Below are 20,287 nucleotides of genomic sequence, written 5' to 3' on the forward strand. Positions count from 1 at the left end.
GGGGTGTGCCCATAGAGGGTGGCCAGAAGTGGGGCCCCCAGCTGAGTGCGCTGTCGCTAGGGAGTACTAACTCAGTCTTTCCTGGGTTTAGCTTAAGGTGGTTCCGATCCATCCAGCTCTGGATATGCAGCATGGTCTTTTGGAATTCCTCGAGTCCGGGGTGTTGAGGGGAAATACAAGCTGCAAATCGTCTGCGTAGTTAAAAATAATTACTTTTCGGTTTTTCAGGGAGTGCAGTAGGGGTTTGAGATAAAGATTAAAAAGTAGGGGAGACAATGAGGAGCCCTGTGGGACACCGCAGGTGGTTGGGAGAGTGGGGGCTGTGAAGTTCTCCAGCTTTACCGCCTGGGATCTGTCCGTCAGAAAGGACTTAACTCAAGAGAGAGCCGCGCCACTGAGGCCGGCTTGTTCGACACGGTGTAATAGTATAGTATGGTCCACCATGTCGAACGAGGCCGATAGGTCGAGTAGTACGAGGGCCTGATGGACTCCATTGTCGGCGTTGGTCCTTAGGGTGTTCTGTACGGCGAGGATCACCGCCTCGGTGGAGTGTGCCTGGCGGAATCCCGCTTGGTTGGGTTCGAGATAGTCTGACGTTTCGATAAAGTTGGATAAGTAGCTGGTTACGTAGGCTTCCAGTAGTTTTGCGCAGTAAGGCTGAAGGGAGAAGGGGCGATAGTTAGAGAGGTTGGAGGGATCGGCACCTGGTTTTTTGATAAGAGGGACCAGGGTGGCATTTTTGAAGGAGTCGGGAACTATTCCTCGTGATAGGGAGGTGTTCAGGATAGGGAGTATGCCCTGAGGGAGTATGGTATAGACCTCTTTCAGAATATGCGGGGGGCAGGGGTCGTTGGGTGAGCCCGATTTTACTCGGTTCATTAGTTCTAATAATTTAGGTGGGTCAATGGGGGGGATGTCTAGCAGGATATTGGGGTTTCTGCAGATGTCCGAATCGTCTGCTGCAGAGTGGTTGATTTGAATGCTGTTTTTTATGTTGTCGATCTTCTCCTTAAAGAAGTCGTTGAGTTGGCTACACAGCATTTGTGATGTGTTGTGAGGTCTGAAATCGACCCTTGAGTGCCCAAGTTGTTGCAGGGGGCATCCAATGTACGCGTAGCAAAGTGTTTGCGTAATTTTAGTTGGCGTGTGTATTTGAACATGTCGATTCGGGTTGTGGCATAGTCAAAATTTCCTCTAGGACTATATGATAATCCCAAAGATAAAATTGATGTTTCTTTAGGAGTTAACACAATGTCCGATAAATTAATTACCGAATGTGTGCTGTTGTCGGAGATGGTGGTTCCATTTACTGCTGTGGTTGAGGTGCTGGAGTTTTGTTCCATTGCCATCTGGATCGTGGTTTCTTTTGCTTGCCTCTTGTTGATACAGCGTTTGTGGCTTTTCCGCCTCTCGGCGCGCTTCCTGTTGGCGCGCTTGCGCCGGCAGCTACTGTCCCAGATCGCAAAGTTGATTTGCGGCCTTGTTGTACCACTTCCATTTCTTCCCCCGGGGTATATTTGCGAAACTCCGACCTCAGTTGTCTTCTTGTTTCATTGTCAGATTCGCTTTCTGGCTGTGAGCTGTCCCCCGAGACCGAGGACACCTCTGTCTGTCCTGTAGTTGCCATCGTGCTTTGGGTGGTGGTTGCGATATTATCACTGATATTACGTCACTGTTTGATAGTGTCATATTTCTTTGCAAACGTAAATATCTGTCCATTTTCGTAATCTAATCTATCGCGTTGGAATTTATACGCCTTTCTTTTTTTGATAATGTCCTCCTCTCGTTTTAAACGTGCATTCATCTCCTCTCTGTACTTTGTGATTTCCGGAGAGGGAGGAAGTTTATCAATCTCCGCATTCAGTTGTGTTATCTCATCCAACAGTTTAAGCCTGTCACTCTCGGCATATTGAATGAGTATGCTCATGAGGCGTTTGGAGTTATCTAGGTTGCATTGCGCCCAGTCAGCCATCATTTGTGGGTCAGGTTTCTCGTAGGACGGTGCAAGTAGAATGCGCAGACCGCGCGGCACACGCCCCACCTCTAGGTACCCTGTTAACGACGTGTGTTCCCACCACTTTGACTGTTCGCTCTTGCTACATTTTTCTAGTTTCTTGAATAACTCCTTGACACCATCAGATTTTCCTGGCACATTGATGGAACTAGCGGCTGGCGTGGACCCCCCAGCCGGGGGATCCGTAAACATTCCCCTGGACGCCTCGACACGCCCCCTCAACGTGTCCGCGGACATTGTGCGTTACAATGGGCAAAATATTAACAGTGCACAACAAGAGCGGACTCCTACCCGGCAATGCTCCTCCGAGTCGCTCTTGTATTGTCCACTCAGGGGTTACTGCAGTTAGTCTGGCTGTGCTCGCCGGTACTCGATCGTAGGTTTCCGGATCCCCGACCAGCCACCGCCGATCCGGTATTCCGAAAACCACTTGCGGTCTTTCCGCTGTAAGCCGCCAAACAATTCTGCTTTCCCTGGGGCGTGGCGGCGTCTCCTTCCAGAGATTTCGAAATGTTTCAACAGAAACGATGCTCCTTGCCGCAAACTTGCCCAGAATGTGGAGGGTCTCACCAAATCGAGGGAAGCAATCTCGAATGTAGAATGAGGTACGTTTAGTCCCAGCGAAAGCAGGGCAGCGCAGCGCAGTTAGCCACACCGTCAATCAGGAACCAGAGAGACCCAAAGTGGTGCAATTTGAATTTATTTAAAGTTTAGCCCAGCACCAATCCGCCATGACGCGTTTCGGCTAGAGATAGCCTTGATCAGATGACAACGTCACGAGGGATGACCACCCCTTTTAAAGTGCAAATAATGCCATCACATGTGATAGAAAGCGAAAACATACTCAACTTTCAATTGGATTACATAATTTTTGTATGCAAGGGATGCAAACCTCGAAACGCGTTTGGCTGTGACCAGGGGTTATGTGCACCACCCTCTCTGCTGCCTACCGTGCTGTACCTGAGGACTTTTAACCCATCAGTGGGGCTTTTTCCACAAAGCACAACCTTTTTGATGAATATTTATATATATATGTATATATATATATATTAGAAAGCAATGCGCCAAGCGCTTCAGGAGGGCTACCCACGGCGCTTCAGTGCCATCCAGCTTTGTTGTGCCCCAATCACTCTCACAGCCTCCCTCCAGCTTGAAATCCGAAGTCCGACGTGTTTCGGGGCCGACACGCCCCTTCTTCATGGACGTACGAAACAGTGCACAGGACACACACCATTGCGCTTTAAATGCCATTTATTGAAAGCGAGTTCGCCCTAAGTGGGAGTGGCTTAACTGTTGCTGTGCTCCCAGGCATTCTGGGAGCTGTAGTCAGTGATGGCGAGTGTAGCATTGTTCCTTAAGTAGGTTGTGCATAAGTGTTCAAATTCGTCATCTTGGTCATTTTGCCTTGTTGGTTAAAGGTGGAGGGTAGGCTCTGGGGTGATAGTCATTTCTCGCGAAGCGTCGCGCTGTTCAGGCAAAGATGAGTATCTTCGCTTTAGTCCTCGTCGTGTTGTTAGCTCCAGGCGTGTGACAAGGCAGAGCCCCTCCTACGATCCAGGCAGACCGCAGAAATGTTAGAAAGCAATGCGCAAAGCGCTTCAGGAGGGCTACCCACGGCGCTTCAGTGCCATCCAGCTTTGTTGTGCCCCAATCACTCTCAGAGCCTCCCTCCAGCTTGAAACGCGAAGTCCGACGCGTTTCGGGGCCGACACGCCCCTTCTTCATGGACGTACGAAACAGTGCACAGGACACACACCATTGCGCTTTAAATGCCATTTATTCGAAGCGAGGCTGCCCTAAGTGGGAGTGGCTTAACTGTTGCTGTGCTCCCAGGCATTCTGGGAGCTGTAGCCAGTGATGGCGAGTGTAACATTGTTCCTTAAGTAGGTTGTGCATAAGTGTTCAAATTCGTCATCTTGGTCATTTTGCCTTGTTGGTTAAAGGTGGAGGGTAGGCTCTGGGGTAATAGTCATTTCTCGTGAAGCGTCGCGCTGTTCAGGCAAAGATGAGTATCTTCGCTTTAGTCCTCGTCGTGTTGTTAGCTCCAGGCGTGTGACAAGGCGGAGCCCCTCCTACGATCCAGGCAGACCAGAGAAATGTTAGAAAGCAATGCGCCAAGCGCTTCAGGAGGGCTACCCACGACGCTTCAGTGCCATCCAGCTTTGTTGTGCCCCAATCACTCTCACAGCCTCCCTCCAGCTTGAAATCCGAAGTCCGACGCGTTTTGGGGCCGACACGCCCCTTCTTCATGGACGTACGAGACAGTGCACAGGACACACACCATTGCGCTTTAAATGCCATTTATTCAAAGCGAGGCCGCCCTAAGTGGGAGTGGCTTAACTGTTGCTGTGCTCCCAGGCATTCTGGGAGCTGTAGTCAGTGATGGCGAGTGTAACATTGTTCCTTAAGTAGGTTGTGCATAGGTGTTCAAATTCGTCATCTTGGTCATTTTGCCTTGTTGGTTAAAGGTGGAGGGTAGGGGCTGGGGTGATAGTCATTTCTGGCGAAGCGTCGCGCTGTTCAGGCAAAGATGAGTATCTTCGCTTTAGTCCTCGTCGTGTTGTTAGCTCCAGGCGTGTGACAAGGCGGAGCCCCTCCTACGATCCAGGCAGACCGGAGAAATATTAGAAAGCAATGCCCCAAGCGCTTCAGGAGGGCTACCCACGGCGCTTCAGTGCCATCCAGCTTTGCTGTGCCCCAATCACTCTCACAGCCTCCCTCCAGCTTGAAATCCGAGGACTAAAGCGAAGATACTCATCTTTGCCTGAACAGCGCGACGCTTCGCGAGAAATGACTATCACCCCAGAGCCTACCCTCCACCTTTAACCAACAAGGCAAAATGACCAAGATGACGAATTTGAACACTTATGCACAACCTACTTAAGGAACAATGTTACAATCGCCATCACTGACTACAGCTCCCAGAATGCCTGGGAGCACAGCAACAGTTAAGCCACTCCAACTTAGGGCGGCCTCGCCTTGAATAAATGGCATTTAAAGCGCAATGGTGTGTGTCCTGTGCACTGTTTCGTACGTCCATGAAGAAGGGGCGTGTCGGCCCGAAACGCGTCGGACTTCGGATTTCAAGCTGGAGGGAGGCTGTGAGAGTGATTGGGGCACAACAAAGCTGGATGGCACTGAAGCGCCGTGGGTAGCCCTCCTGAAACGCTTGGCGCATTGCTTTCTAATATATATATATATATATATATATATATATATATATTACCTACTGGCGATAGCCAGTAGGTATATATAGTTAGGATTTTTTCTCTATGGAACTTTTGAAAATTCTATGCCTAATAACTTTGGCGTTTGTGGACGGAATTGGCTGAAATTTTCAGGAAAATGGCACATTTTATTTCTGAGCAGCTCCTGGAAATTTGGGGGGGGTTCGTCAAGGGGGGGCTGAGAAAAAAGGGGGGTCCCAAAACACGTTTTTCCCATGTTAATTTCCATAGGGCGGTTGGCCTCACTTTTAGCCCGAACGGCTGAATGGATTTCCACGAAACTTGGCAAAATTGTAGGGACTGTTAGCCCGATGTGCCTTTGCTAGGTCTCAATATATGAGCTTCAGTGGATTTTGAGAAATTAACGTTTAAAACAAGATATATATCTGTAACAGCGCTCCGGGCAGCGCTCCGGTTCGCGAACTTTTCGCGTATCGGAACTTTGCGAAGCGAAGCTGATTGGCTCTCCGGTGTCTGTCAACATTCTAAACAGTCCGGAGCGGCCGCCATCTTGTCTCTCGGTAGGATCGAGAGACAAGAGGAGGCCAAAACAAAGGGGGAAATGAAGGAAAGGGGGCAAGGTAGACCCCTTCTGACCCCCTAGGATTGATGAGGGGGATATTATAGAGCCACGCCGGGCCCCAAAAAAAAAAAAAACATTCCGATTTTTTTCGCCGTAGAGACGCGTCTTGGTTCGCGAACCGGGCAGCTAACCGGGCAGCTAACCAGGAAGCTAACCGGCAGTGTAACCCAAAAAAAAAAAAAAAAAAAAATCCGATTTTTTTCGCCGTAGAGACGTGTCTTGGTACGCGAACCGGGCAGCTAACCGGGCAGCTAACCGGGAAGCTAACCGGCAGTGTAACCCAAAAAAAAAAAAAAAAAAAATCCGATTTTTTTCGCCGTAGAGACGCGTCTTGGTACGCGAACCGGGCAGCTAACCGGGCAGCTAACCGGGAAGCTAACCGGCAGTGTAACCCAAAAAAAAAAAAAAATCCGATTTTTTCGCCGTAGAGACGCGTCTTGGTACGCGAACCGGGCAGCTAACCGGGCAGCTAACCGGGAAGCTAACCGGCAGTGTAACGGGAGTCTGAGGAGTAGCTGATTGGCTGTCATTATTGTAAACAGCCCGGAGCGGCCGCCATCTTGTCTCTCGGTAGGATCGAGAGACAAGAGGAGGCCAAAACAAAGGGGGAAATGAAGGAAAGAGGGCAAGGTAGACCCCTTCTGACCCCCTAGGATTGATGAGGGGGATATTATAGAGCCACGCCGGGCCCAAAAAAAAAAAAAAAAATTCCGATTTTTTCGCCGTAGAGACGCGTCTTGGTACGCGAACCAGGCAGCTAACCGGGCAGCTAACCGGGAAGCTAACCGGCAGTGTAACCCAAAAAAAAAAAAATCCGATTTTTTCGCCGTAGAGATGCGTCTTTGTACGCGAACCGGGCAGCTAACCGGGCAGCTAACCGGGAAGCTAACCGGCAGTGTAACGGGAGTCTGAGGAGTAGCTGATTGGCTGTCAATATTGTAAACAGTCCGGAGCGGCCGCCATCTTGTCTCTCGGTAGGATCGAGAGACAAGAGGAGGCCAAAACAAAGGGGGAAATGAAGGAAAGAGGGCAAGGTAGACTCCTTCTGACCCCCTAGGATTGATGAGGGGGATATTATAAAGCCACGCGGGGCCAAAAAAAAAAAAAAAAAAATCCGATTTTTTCGCCGTAGAGACGCGTCTTGGTACGCGAACTGGGCAGCTAACCGGGCAGCTAACCGGGAAGCTAACCGGCAGTGTAACGGGAGTCTGAGGAGAAGCTGATTGGCTGTTATCATTGTAAACAGTCTGGAGCGGCCGCCATCTTGTCTCTCTGTGGGATCGAGAGACAAGAGGTGGAAAAAAAAAGGTGTAAATGAATGAAAGGGGTAAGGCAGACCCCTCCTGAACCCCTAGGATTGATGAGGGGGCTATTAAAGTTCCCTGGGGGGTGAAAAAAAAAATTGCGATTTTTCGCGGTAAAGGTGCTTCCTGGTACGTTAACCAGGCAGCTAACCGGCAGCGTAACGGGAGTCCGACATATTGTGTTTTTTGAACGTTTGTGATATGTGCACGTGTGGATTTTGTCTAATTAAGGTTAAAAAAATATATATATATCTTTAAGCGTGTTCTGGCGCGCTTACGTTTTGGGTTTGGTTTGCGCTGCAGAGACGATACGTCACGGTTATGCGATGCATCATGAGGCGTCTCACGGGCTACGTGATACGTCACTTAATAAAGAATATATTTTACAGCTATAGATATTAGCTTTTAAAAAACCAATGAAATTCACAGAAAAAACCATAGGTTATAGACCATATATAGTTAGGAATTTGCATTTACAAAACCTTGAAAATTCACTGAAAAAACCATAGGTTATAGACCATATATAGTTAGGGATTAGCATTTAAAAAACCTTATTTTATTTGCACAAAACCATTGAAATTCCATATATAGTTAGTTGCACTAACTATATATCGCGGACCCGCAATCCACTGCTAATGATGTCACATATTACATCATTCATGACATGGTCAGTGACATCACTGATGACATCACTGATGACATCTCAAATGACATCACTGATGACATCACTGATGACAACACCCAGTGACTGTATGTTTCTGTAAAGTTAAAATATGTCTTACATATTGAAGAATGAGTGGATGTATAAGTGTCTGGATGAAGGATTTAGTAGGTGCATGACTGACTGTATGAGAGAATGATTAAATGTGTCTCACTGAGTGCATGGGTTAGTGATTAAAGTGCCTTAATTTGGCAATCATTATTTATGTTCTTCTGTAAACTGCTGCATGTTTAAATCAGTAGCTATATCAGTAACTATATGGGTTATTGAATGGTTGCCCAAGTATTTGTATGGGAGACTGAGTATGTGTGTGGGTGGCTGGGAGGTGTATAACTCTGTGCATAGATGTGTGAGCAGTTGATTCCCTAGGTGTATGGGTTCAAAAGTGCATGTAGAAACAGCTGTATGGACAGTTGACTGTGTGCATGAGTATATTGGTGAGTGAATGGATATCTCAGTTCTACATGTCAAAGTAAGTACATATGTAAAACACACTCCATGTGAGAGTTGACATATATAAATAACTGAACATAAGAGCCAGTGAATGTGAGAGTGGCTGTATGAATCATTGTGAACTTGTATCAAGGATTGTATACGAGAGTAAATATGTGTTAGTATATGTTTGAATAAGTAAGGTGTGTATAACTGTATAGTTAAGGAAATGGAGATGTGATTGATTCTTTGCATGACTGACTAGGTGTGTGAGTAACTCCATGGATGTGTGACAGTCTGTGAATGCCTGTTTACACTGAGTGTATCTAAGGTTATATTAGAGTCTGAAGATGTATTATCACATAAATGATATCATCAGTGATGTAATCAGTAATGTCAAATGAGATGTCAGTGATGTCATCAGTGATGTCATTTGAGATGTCATCAGTGATGTCATCGGTGATGTCATTTGAGATGTCATCAGTGATGTCATCAGTGATGTCACTGACCATGTCATGAATGATGTAATATGTGACATCATTAGCAGTGGATTGCGGGTCCGCGATATATAGTTAGTGCAACTAACTATATATGGAATTTCAATGGTTTTGTGCAAATAAAATAAGGTTTTTTAAATGCTAATCCCTAACTATATATGGTCTATAACCTATGGTTTTTTCAGTGAATACATATATATATATATATATCAAGCCAAACAAAGTCGCTTCGGATCCCTGCCGCTTCCAGTGGCGGGCCTCGGACAGGGTAGCGAATCCCGAATATTCAAGCCAAAACACTCTCCTTTGTGTAAGAAAGAAATCCGGGCCCCTTAGAGTGTTGCAAAGCGTGTTTTATTCAAAAGAAAAAGCCGTTTTTTTTAAATAAAACATGCTTTGCAACACTCGAAGTGGCCCGGATTTCTTTCTTACACAAAGGAGAGTGTTTTGGCTTGAATATATATATATATATATATATATATATATATATACTAGCAGCCTGTCCGACATTGTACGGGGGTCCCCCTTTACGCACCCGCCACCTTCAGGACCCCTAATTAGCTGCACACAGTTCACCGCTCCTCCCCACGCTGGATGGGGTATTTGTTTAGAATCAAGTGTTCACTTTTTAACATACACGCTAGATGCCAACCTTTCACCTCAGCCTAAGTATTCCCATGTTGGCACACATGACGATACTGCAACTGAGTTATGAATTAATTTGCCCAGGATTACTTATGTTTGAAGCTAGAACGCTGTGATTTGGACTCTTGTCTTCTCTGCCTCTGAAATCGAAACTGCCATTTGAGTGGGGAGGTATAAGCTTTGGCAAAAAAGGGGCACAACTTCACTGGTGTCACCAACGGGCCTTTGCCCACCCAGTTTCTTCTCATGTGCCTGTTTGCTGGCCCATTCTTTTGCTAAAGATGTGAGGAGAAAGACGGTCTTTAGAACCATTGGGGCGGACATTCTTTATCAGGAATGCAAAAGGCTGGTAGTGATTGACAGGGACCAGTTGCTGGTAGCCTGCCTGCACATGGACAGTGGAGCAGCTGTCTCCGGGGTCTCTTTCTGCTTCAAGAACACACATTTTACTCTTCGGTAAGGTAAAATTAAACGTCTAGCAAAGCTTCATGTCTGTTGTTAGGCCTCATTGTTGTTAAAACAGCAGCAGGTTTTTATGCATGCAGTACTTGTGTGTAAGCTTGTGTTTTTTTGTTTTTGGGCATATCGGTTTTCTCCGGGAGAGCAAGATACTTTAAAAAAAAACTCGAAGTTTTTTGTATTTCTTATTTTGCTGTAAGCACTTGCTTGTCTGCAGGATTTTAGGATGGACGATCCTCCCCTCGCCTCACCTACCTCAGCCTGAGTTCCTCGCTCCTGTCCGCTGCTCCTTGACCTCCTCGCGCTCCTGTCCACGTTTTTTGTATTTCTTATTTTGCTGTAAGCCCTCGCTTGTCTGCAGGATTTTAGGACGGACGATCCTACCCTCGATTCACCTACCTCAGCCTGAGTTCCTCGCTCCTGTCTGCTGCTCCTTGACCTCCTCGCGCTCCTGACCGCCACTCCCCCCCCCATGATGTCAGCACGCACGTTCACATCGTTAGCACACACGGCCGGCGCTACTTCCAAGAGACTACTTTTTATGAATGTATATTTTTTATAGAACGTATATTTTTTGGGTATATATAGCCTATGTCACTCTGCAGACCCTGACAATTCTAATGATGTATCGTGTGTTTGGATTGGCGCTGTGGTTCCCGAGTTTACCCGCCTCATGGGTTCAAAGTTCTTACTATATATATATATATATATATATATATATATATATATATATATATATATATATATATATATATATCCTACTGGCGGTCACCAGTATGTAGTTATAGTTAGGACCTACTTTCGATAGGAAACCCACAACATTCTATTTGAAATAACTTTGCCGCTGGTGGACAAATCTTCGCGAATTTCTCTAAGAAAATGGACTGCTCCACTCCGCTCCTTCCCTTAAAGTGTGGGGCTGATTCATCAAGTGGGGGCTGAGAAAAAAGGGGGTCCCAAAACGTGTTTTCCCCATGCAATTGTCCATAGGAACCTTTAGCCAGGGCTACAGCCCGAACGGCTGAACGGAATTACACCAAATTTGGCAGAGAGGTAGAGTTGGGTACGCAGATTATGGTTTTTGTTAACTGTATATAACAAAGGCAACATCGTTGTACACAGAGAGAATTTGGGCAGAGGCACTCTTTCAAGGCTCTCCCGGGTGCAGCATTCAGTTAAACCAATCTGTTACTTTTTTTGTCAAATGCCTCTTGTCTTTTCATTTATTTAAGCAAAATTCATATCTGAAGATTTCTGCTTTGAAAAGTGGTTTTGCAACCCACATTATGTATGCGTATTCTTTACATAGTTTAATATGAAGTACTCATTACGTCCATAACTAAAGTCGTAGGTAAGCTGTGCAACATATACATTTTGCAATGCTTAGATCGACTTGGCTCTAGAACAATTGCTATTTCCATTTTATGCACACAGTAAATGTGTGTGATATATGACTCTCCCCATTTTTCAATGATGCAAACGCTTGTGAATAACAAGAATAGCAGTGATATGGATAATGTCAGTTAACATTTATGATTGATGTAATATGGGTGGTCATCAGCAGTTCTTGATGGTGGAAAAAGCTATGGTTATTTCACTAAACCATACCTGATGAAATTTATTTGGCACAATGGTGAAATCTGGGATCCAAAATCGTATACGAAATGTTGGAAAATATGTACCACTATTGACTTGTGTAAATTTAATTAAATTTCACCTCGGCCTCATCCTAATTTCCTTTACAGTATCATGAAAATAAATAACAAAAATTTATAATATTTATGACTGAAATGCTGTAGTTTTTAAGCACTTTCTGGAAATGAAGACTAGTGTGATAGTTGAACAGGTTTTAAAAGTCACACCATGACTTTGGATTGGGGTTGGAGCTAGCATGATGATGATACACCTCACAGAACAGCTTGATTCATGATTCTATGATCTGTAGCTCTGGACTCATCTGTGGAAAAATCCTGCTGGAGTCAAGTATTGCCAGGAGATATTTATGGGAATACGTCATATTAAATAAACTGAGTATTATTATTTTTCATCATGTAAGGCATGGTTCGATATATATTTTGTGTTGTCAAGGGAGTACTATTAACCAAAACATGTTCCTATCACTTAGAATAGCCCTATCGATGATTTTAATTTACACATATGCCTAATGATTCCTAACAATTAGATCGTCATGATGCTCACATTTTTTCTTCAGTAATTGTTATTTCGAGACCATGTAGTGCCTTGCTGAATTATGAGCACCTTATGAAAACAATAAATACGAACTGCTATATCATTTAGGCATTGGTGTGTCTCTAAAAAGGATAAAGATTTTAAAAGCACATGTTTCAATAGGAATTACATGGACAATTGTTTTTCTACCTTGCAAATAGCCACATTTCTGAGAAATAGTCACAGCATTATATTTTCTAATATGTGTGTGAAAAGGCTGTTTGGCACATAACTTCTCTGGATTTCTTGGCTTGGCTTAAGAAAAGGGACTACCTCTTGAGGGACAGCAGGAAGCCATAATTGTGTGCCAAGGCACTCAACGATGCATCGCTTTCCTTGTACTCAGCAAACCTTTAACTTAAGAGGAAAGAAGGCAGATCGGCATAGGCACGATTAGTAGATTTAAAAGGATACCTTGTACTTAAGTATTAATACGTTTTCTGAACCATTTCTTATATATCTTACGATGGGAACATGACAACATACCACCTGATCATAAACAAACACAAATTTGAATGATGAGAACTATCCGTTAACACCAGAACCTTGAAATAGCTAATTTGTGTAAGCTTCCCGTTGACATGGATATTTTTGTGCTTTAATTTATTTGAGCTCATTCATACTCTCTCCGTAAACCATTATTTTCAAAGGGTTATATATATATTTAACATGCAGATACATGAAGTTAGGAAGCGCAGTTTGCTACGATCCACTGAAATTGGTGAAAAGTTGCCCTGAGATCTTTTTTTGCCGTATCAAACTGATCATTTCGTTTCTGCTTCTAATATAACGTGGGCAATATGTGCATAAGCTTTTAGTTCAATCAATCAAAAGATCCTTATTTGGAATCATAAAAAAGAACATCCATAAAAGAAATTACACATAAAAAATAGGAGCAGCAGGGCAAAATACATTGATCCATTTCCTTTCACTTTCCAAAGATAAATTACACTTCTTACAATATAAAACATGATGTCCTCATATAAAAACTCTCATCTGGCTCATTTTGATGTATGTTAATAAATTACCGACATATATATGTAAACATAGCCACATCTCATTAAAAAAACAATTCATAATTCTTATTGCCTCCACTGCTGTTTCTTCCTCTTTTACATTTGTGCTTTTTGATATAGAATAAGTGGAAGGAACAAGAGTTTTTTTTTACTAGCATAAAAAACAGCCCATAGAAATTATGACATTCTACAGCACACCTCTAATATTGACAGGGATTGTAAAAGCAAGCTTGCAGGGCGACATTGTAGGGGGAACATGTGTCTAATAAGCGGGAAAACATACCTCTTTCTGTACTCAGTGTAAATCTTACCAAAACTTACCGCATGCATAGTATCCTGCCACATCCTATCATCACAACGGCAGTTTAGGAGATTTGGAGACCAAACATTCATATTAGGAAAAGTAATTAGCCTGGGATATATGTCTAATCTTAAGCGCATAAGAATAAACCTATGACGGGAATTTAAAACACTTTTGAGATATGGCTGTATATTAAAAGTAGTTAAAATCAGTGGATTTTTTAAAACACTAGGTTTAGAAAGTTCAGTAGTCAATTTTAATGCTTCCAGATGCACCATGGCTTCCATTTTTAGCGTTTATCTGCTAATCTTTCCCAATTTTTTCGGTTTCTCTAAATACTCTGGGTACACCATTTCACAAAAGAACCTCTGGACATACGCCAACCATGCAATACATGAATACATGAATACAAGGCTTATTTTAAACAGTCACCAATTTGTGCATGATTAAGATGTGTGTGATCTGATGTCCAGATTTTGTGCCACAATAAAATTGGCTCTATCTTGATCATATCTGTGACATGTGACAAAGGGCATGCTAAGTTCGGCATGAGATAAGTATACTGAGGTACTTTTTGGGACTACCAAGAGGTATCTCAAAAAGTCATTTTCTACTAGCTGCACACCTTCGCACTTCTTATGTTCCCATATACCCGCCCTCATACGAAGCTATATTGAGACACTTTGCTTTGTAGATCCTCAACATCATCTCGGGGGGTTAGAGCCCAACCGCATTGCGAAGGTTCTAGGAGCCCAACTTGCCATAGTGAATAGTTTCTGTCTATTGTCGATTGCATTATTCTAAGAGCTGGCTTTATCGAAGAGGACCCCTAGACAAGAGAAGGTGTCAGTGAACTCAGCCTTTGAAGCAGATATTCTTATGTCCCCACATTTCGTCTATTTCTTCCCGCATTTCATAATGTATGTTTTTCATTGGTTCACCTGAAGGCCAGGTTCTCTGACATATAATCGACAATGCTCATAAGCAGCAACTGGAGTGCCAGGGGGTACTGGCCATAAGGACTGCATTGTTGGTGTAAAGGAGGGCTGGGACAGGGTGCACGTCTATTTGTGGAAGATCTTTTACAAGTGCCGGTAGCTCCTCCCCCAAACTGTTGATGTATAGTGAGAAGAGGAAAGGAGCTAGGACATAACCCTGCCTCACACCTCGCTCCACGCCAAACATATCTGTGCATTCTCCTCTGACACCATACCTAGCTCTGGTTCTGCCCCCAGTATAAAGGTCTCCCAAGAAGCTAATGATCGGCATCTCTACCCACAAATCGGTTAATTATGAGCACACTTTATTGTGCACCACGCAGTCAAATGCTCATGAGAGATCACTGAATGCTAGATAGAGCATCCCCTTTCTTATTCTTACATATTTCCCAATGATTATATTTAGATTACAAGTTTGCTCTATCATACCAATCCCAGTGCGAAACCCATATTGAAGGTCGGACAATTTCTGGTGTATTTCAGACGAATTCTGTGGCCTCTCCAAGATTATATGTCATGCTATCCTAGCTAGAAAGTCAATCAGGGAGATAGGCCTGTAATAGGCATGGTTTAAGTGATCTCCCTTTTTGTAGATTGAGACCATGATTGATTCTCCCCATGTTAATAAAAGACCTGTAGTACATGAAGCCCTCAATACTATGGCAGCCGAGCCCCGTGGAGGGAATTCCGTGGGGCAGGCAGGCAAGGCGGGGGAGGGCAACGGGGGGGGTGGTAAACACAGGAATATGGATGATTGTAGGTAAGTAAACAATTTATTAAATTAATACAACGAATTTCGTAGGGCGGTTGTGCAGTATAAATACTAGGGAGGTGCTTAATCCATTCCTCCTCTACTATTGCTAGTTGGGAAGGTCATCTTTACTCCATGGGGTTGTTAACTATCTTCCACAAAGGCTCTTTTGTTGTTACATTCACTTGCCTGCTGTAGTGTTTCCCAAGCAGCCTCTCTTATGGGTAATTTCCTTCTCTTCACTGCATGTTTGTATTGTGTTCTATAGCGGTGCACTTCATTTGCACTTCTAGGATGGGAACAGTACAGCCCGAACTGCCAAGCCATGCCTTCACTGGACCGGAAACAAGCTTCCGAGGACCGGTTTCTGGCATTCCAGCCATCTTCAGCCTGGGCTGAAGATGGCTGGAATGCCAGAAACCGGTCCTCGGAAGCTAGTTTCCGGTACAGGGAAGACATGGCTTGACAGTTCGGGCTGGACTGTTCCCATGAGGCACAGGGTCAGACTGATTTGCATATAGCCATGTCTGAACTGGGGTGGCAGAGTGGGCTAAAGAACGGTGATGGATTCAACCCAGATCTTTTGACTGGGTGTGAGTGTTTGATTGATTCAGATGCTCCGTCCATCACCACCCCCTTTTGTACCGCTTTTGGCCGCCATAAGTGTGGCAGGGTATGCTCAGACGTGAGTCCCTTGCTCACTTTGCCACTGGATTCAAGTAAGCCGGGTTGAAGACGACTGGAATGCCAGAAACCGGTCCTTGGAAGCTTGTTTCCGGTCCAGGGAAGACATGGCTTGGCAGTTCGGTCTGGACTGTTCCCATGAGGCACAGGGTCAGACTGATTTGCATATAGCCATGTCTGAACTGGGGTGGCAGAGTGGGCTAAAGAACGGGGATGGATTCAACCCAGATCTTTTGACTGGGTGTGAGTGTTTGATTGATTCAGATGCTCCGTCCATCACCTCCCCCTTTTGTACCGGTTTTGGCCGCCATGAGTGTGGCAGGGTATGCTCAGACGTGAGTCCCTTGCTCACTTTGCCACTGAATTCATGCAAGCCGGGCTGAAGACGGCTGGAATGCCAGAAAACGGTCCTTGGAAGATTGTTTACGGTCCAGGGAAGACATGGCTTGGCAGTTCGGGCTGGACTGTTCCCATGAGGCACAGGGTCAGACTGATTTGCATATAGCCATATCTGAACTGGGGTGGCAGAGTGGGCTAAAGAACGGTGATGGATTCAACCCAGATATTTTGACTGGGCGTGAGTGTTTGATTGATTCCGATGCTCCGTCCATCACCACCCCCTTTTGTACCATTTTTGGCCGCCATAAGTGTGGCAGGGTATGCCCAGACGTGAGTTCCTTGCTCACTTTGCCACTGGAATCAAGCAAGCCGGGCTGAAGACGGCTGGAATGCCAGAAACAGGTCCTCGGAAGCTTGTTTCCAGTCCAGAGAAGACATGGCTTGGCAGTTCAGCTGGACTGTTCCCATGAGGCACAGGGTCAGACTGATTTGCATATAGCCATGTCTGAACTGGGGTGGCAGAGTGGGCTAAAGAATGGTGATGGATTACACCCAAATCTTTTGACTGGGTGTGAGTGTTTGATTTATTCAGATGCTCCGTCCATCACCACCCTTTTTTGTACCGCTTTTAGCTGCCATGAGTGTGGCAGGGTATGCTCAGACGTGAGTCCCTTGCTCACTTTGCCACTGGATTCAAGCGAGCCGGGCTGAAGACGGCTGGAATGCCAGAAACCGGTCCTCGGAAGCTTGTTTCCGTTCCAGGGAAGACATGGCTTGGCAGTTTGGGCTGGACAGTTCCCATGAGGCACAGGGTCAGACTGATTTGCATGTAGCCATGTCTGAACTGGGGTGGCAGAGTGGGCTAAAGAACGGCGATGGATTCAGCCCAGATCTTTTGACTGGGTGTGAGTGTTTGATTGATTTAGATGCTCTGTCCATCACCCCCCCTTTTGTACCGCTTTTGGCCGCCATAAGTGTGGCAGGGTATGCTCAGACGTGAGTCCCTTGCTCACTTTGCCACTGGATTCAAGCAAGCCGGGCTGAAGACAGCTGGAATGCCAGAAACCGTCCTCGGAAGCTTGTTTCCGGCCCAGGGAAGACATGGCTTGGCAGTTCGGGCTGTACTGTTCCCTTGAGGCACAGGGTCAGACTGATTTTCATATAGCCATGTCTGAACTGGGGTGGCAGAGTGGGCTAAAGAACGGTGATGGATTAAACCCAGATCTTTTGACTGGCTGTGTGTGTTTGATTGATTCAGATGCTCCGTCCATCACCACCCCCTTTTGTACTGCTTTAGGCTGCCATAAGTGTGGCAGGGTATGCTCAGACGTGAGTCCCTTGCTCACTTTGCCACTGGATTCAAGCAATCCGTGCTCAAGACGGCTGGAATGCCAGAAACCAGTCCTCGGAAGCTTGTTTCTGGTCCAGGGAAGACATGGCTTGGCAGTTCGGGCTGGACTGTTCCCATGAGGCACAGGGTCAGACTGATTTGCATATAGCCATGTCTGAACTGGGGTGGCAGAGTGGGCTAAAGAACGGTGATGGATTAAACCCAGATCTTTTGACTGGGTGTGAGTGTTTGATTGATTCAGATGCTCCGTCCATTACCACCCTCTTTTGTACCGTTCAACACATGCAGCAGCTTGCACAACAACAGACATACTGATGCACACATTCAGACAGTTTAGTCACTAGCCCATGCATTTAGTAAGACACATGTATACACTCCCTCATACAGTCACTCACTCACCTACTAAATCCTTCATCCATACACTTATACATCCACTCATTCTTCAATATGTAAAACATATTTAAACCGTACAGAAACACACAGTCACTGTATGATGTCATCAGTGATGTCATCAGTGATGTCAAATGAGATGTCATCAGTGATTTCATTTGAGATGTCATCAGTGATGTCATCAGTGATGTCACTGACCATGGCATGAATGATGTAATATGTGACATTATCAGCAGTGGATTGCGGGTGCGCGAAATATAGTTAGTACAACTAGTGTGTGTCTTTGTGCATGTGTGTGTGCGTTGTTTGCATGTGTGTGGCGATTGACAGTAGTTAGGACCATTTTTTCATAGATAAGGCGTTTTTTGATTGCCTGTATCTTTGGTGCTGTTTGCAGTATCTACACAAATTAAAAAAAAAGTGTACCAGTGATTCATGTTGTGCCTGAAAAGTTTTGTGTCGAGGGTGGGCCCTGAAAGAAGGGAGTCAATAAAATTGTTCATCCAATGATAACTTCTGTAGAGATTGAAGCTCTTGGTCAAGAAATATTCTTTATTAAGATGTTTTGGCTTTTTCAAATATCATTTCCGTTTACCCCAAGGAGTTTCGACCCTAACAGTACATAAGGAGATGGGTGTGGCTTACCTTTCTGACTTGCTGTCTTTTCGCCCACTATCACTGTGGTTGAGAATCCAGCTCAGTCAGGGGACAACTTTATATAAACTGATTGGGAAGGATTGTATGGCCCTGGACCATGCCAACCGTAGCCCCTGTGTGAATTATATTAAGGAATGTTTCTCGAGCCTGGGAAGAACTGATCTGTTTTCCAATCTGGATTCAGTTAACCGGAAGGACATGGTGTGGGCTAAGGAGTCTTTTTTTAGACAGCAGATCACAGACAGGGAAGACCGGGAGTTAAGAAAGCCTAGCTTATGCATATTTATTATCATGAAAGCTGTACAGGCCTGAGAACCATATCCCTTAGGGCCTTTAAGTGGCTATGATTGTTTTTTTATTGCCAAGATTCTGCGTTGATCTTTTTTATCTACTGCTTGCGTGGCCACGTGGGTGCAAAAGGGGTCAGAGTTTAATGTCATGTAGCTGCGACGGTAAGTTTCCGCAGGACATGGTCCACTTTATTATGTTTTGTAGTTACTATGGGGTACCCTGGAAGACATTCATAACCCCCATTTTTAAGACGATTAAGTTCAGAGAGTTTTTTCCTGCTCTTAACCCTTTACAAATGTCAGGCAATACTGTCTATCATGCTCTTAAAATCTGCTGTAAGGCTTCATGCAGTTGTGATTATTTGTCATACACAAACAAGGGGTAGCTGAGAAGTGATCATGGTAGTATTGTTTTTTGTGCTCTGTTGGTTGTATTGAATTACATTTTTGATTTTTTAACATGTAACACACATGTAATTGTTGTCAGTATTTTTATCTGAATGACCTGTGTTTGATGTATTCTGATAGATTTTTCTGTATATACTGTTGTTGGACTTTTATGGTTTTCATGCAAGAAACAAATAAACTGTTATTTGGTGTAAATCCATTCAGTTGTTTGTGAGATATTAACCCCTTCGTTGCCAGGTCTTCCCCCTGCCTACTCCTTTTTTGACTATTTAGGGTAATTTGCGCTTAGACCCCCATACCTTTTTGTCTATATAAGGCATCCACGTCAAATTTGCGTCTTTTACTCCCAACAAAGGGAGACTTCTCAAGGTACCAGGGGTTTTGTGGATTTCCTTGGAGGGGGCTGAGGAATTAGGCAAAATACAGCAACATTATTTTTTGGGGCGGAGGGAAATATGATAAAACTGCTCAGTAAAAAATGTCTGTTTTTTTCCCTGCAAATGGTATCAACAAAGAGGTTATGGTGCTAAAATTACGATCGTCTCAGCTTTTAGGATCAGCCATACTTTTGTCAGAAAATCAAAGTGTTATGCACAGTGTTGGCATTTTACTGGGACATAGCCTATTTTTCCTATTTTTTCGTGTTTTGAGTCTCCTTCTAGTTAGTGTTAGTGTTAGAAATGGGCATGACACCAGTAATGGATCTGTAATGTAAATACAATTCTGAATTCAGCAAGGAGTCATATGTGTAGGGTTTTTGTGGAAAGTAACAGTTGAAATAAAAGAATATTGAAATTTAGTTGAAAAAAACAGCCTTTTGTACCTATGTTTTCGCCTGTAACTTCTCCTAACTATGGTAGATTTTGGAAAGCTATATACTGTTACGTCCGCAGGTCCCTTCTAGCTGGGGGTGTTATAGGAGGCTTGTAGGTTCACCAAGATCCCGGGGTACCCAGAGCCAATAACTGAGAATGTTTTTTCATTGTGTACC

Source organism: Lissotriton vulgaris, chromosome 9 (assembly GCF_964263255.1).
Source record: "Lissotriton vulgaris chromosome 9, aLisVul1.2, whole genome shotgun sequence".
NCBI lineage: Eukaryota > Metazoa > Chordata > Amphibia > Caudata > Salamandridae > Lissotriton > Lissotriton vulgaris.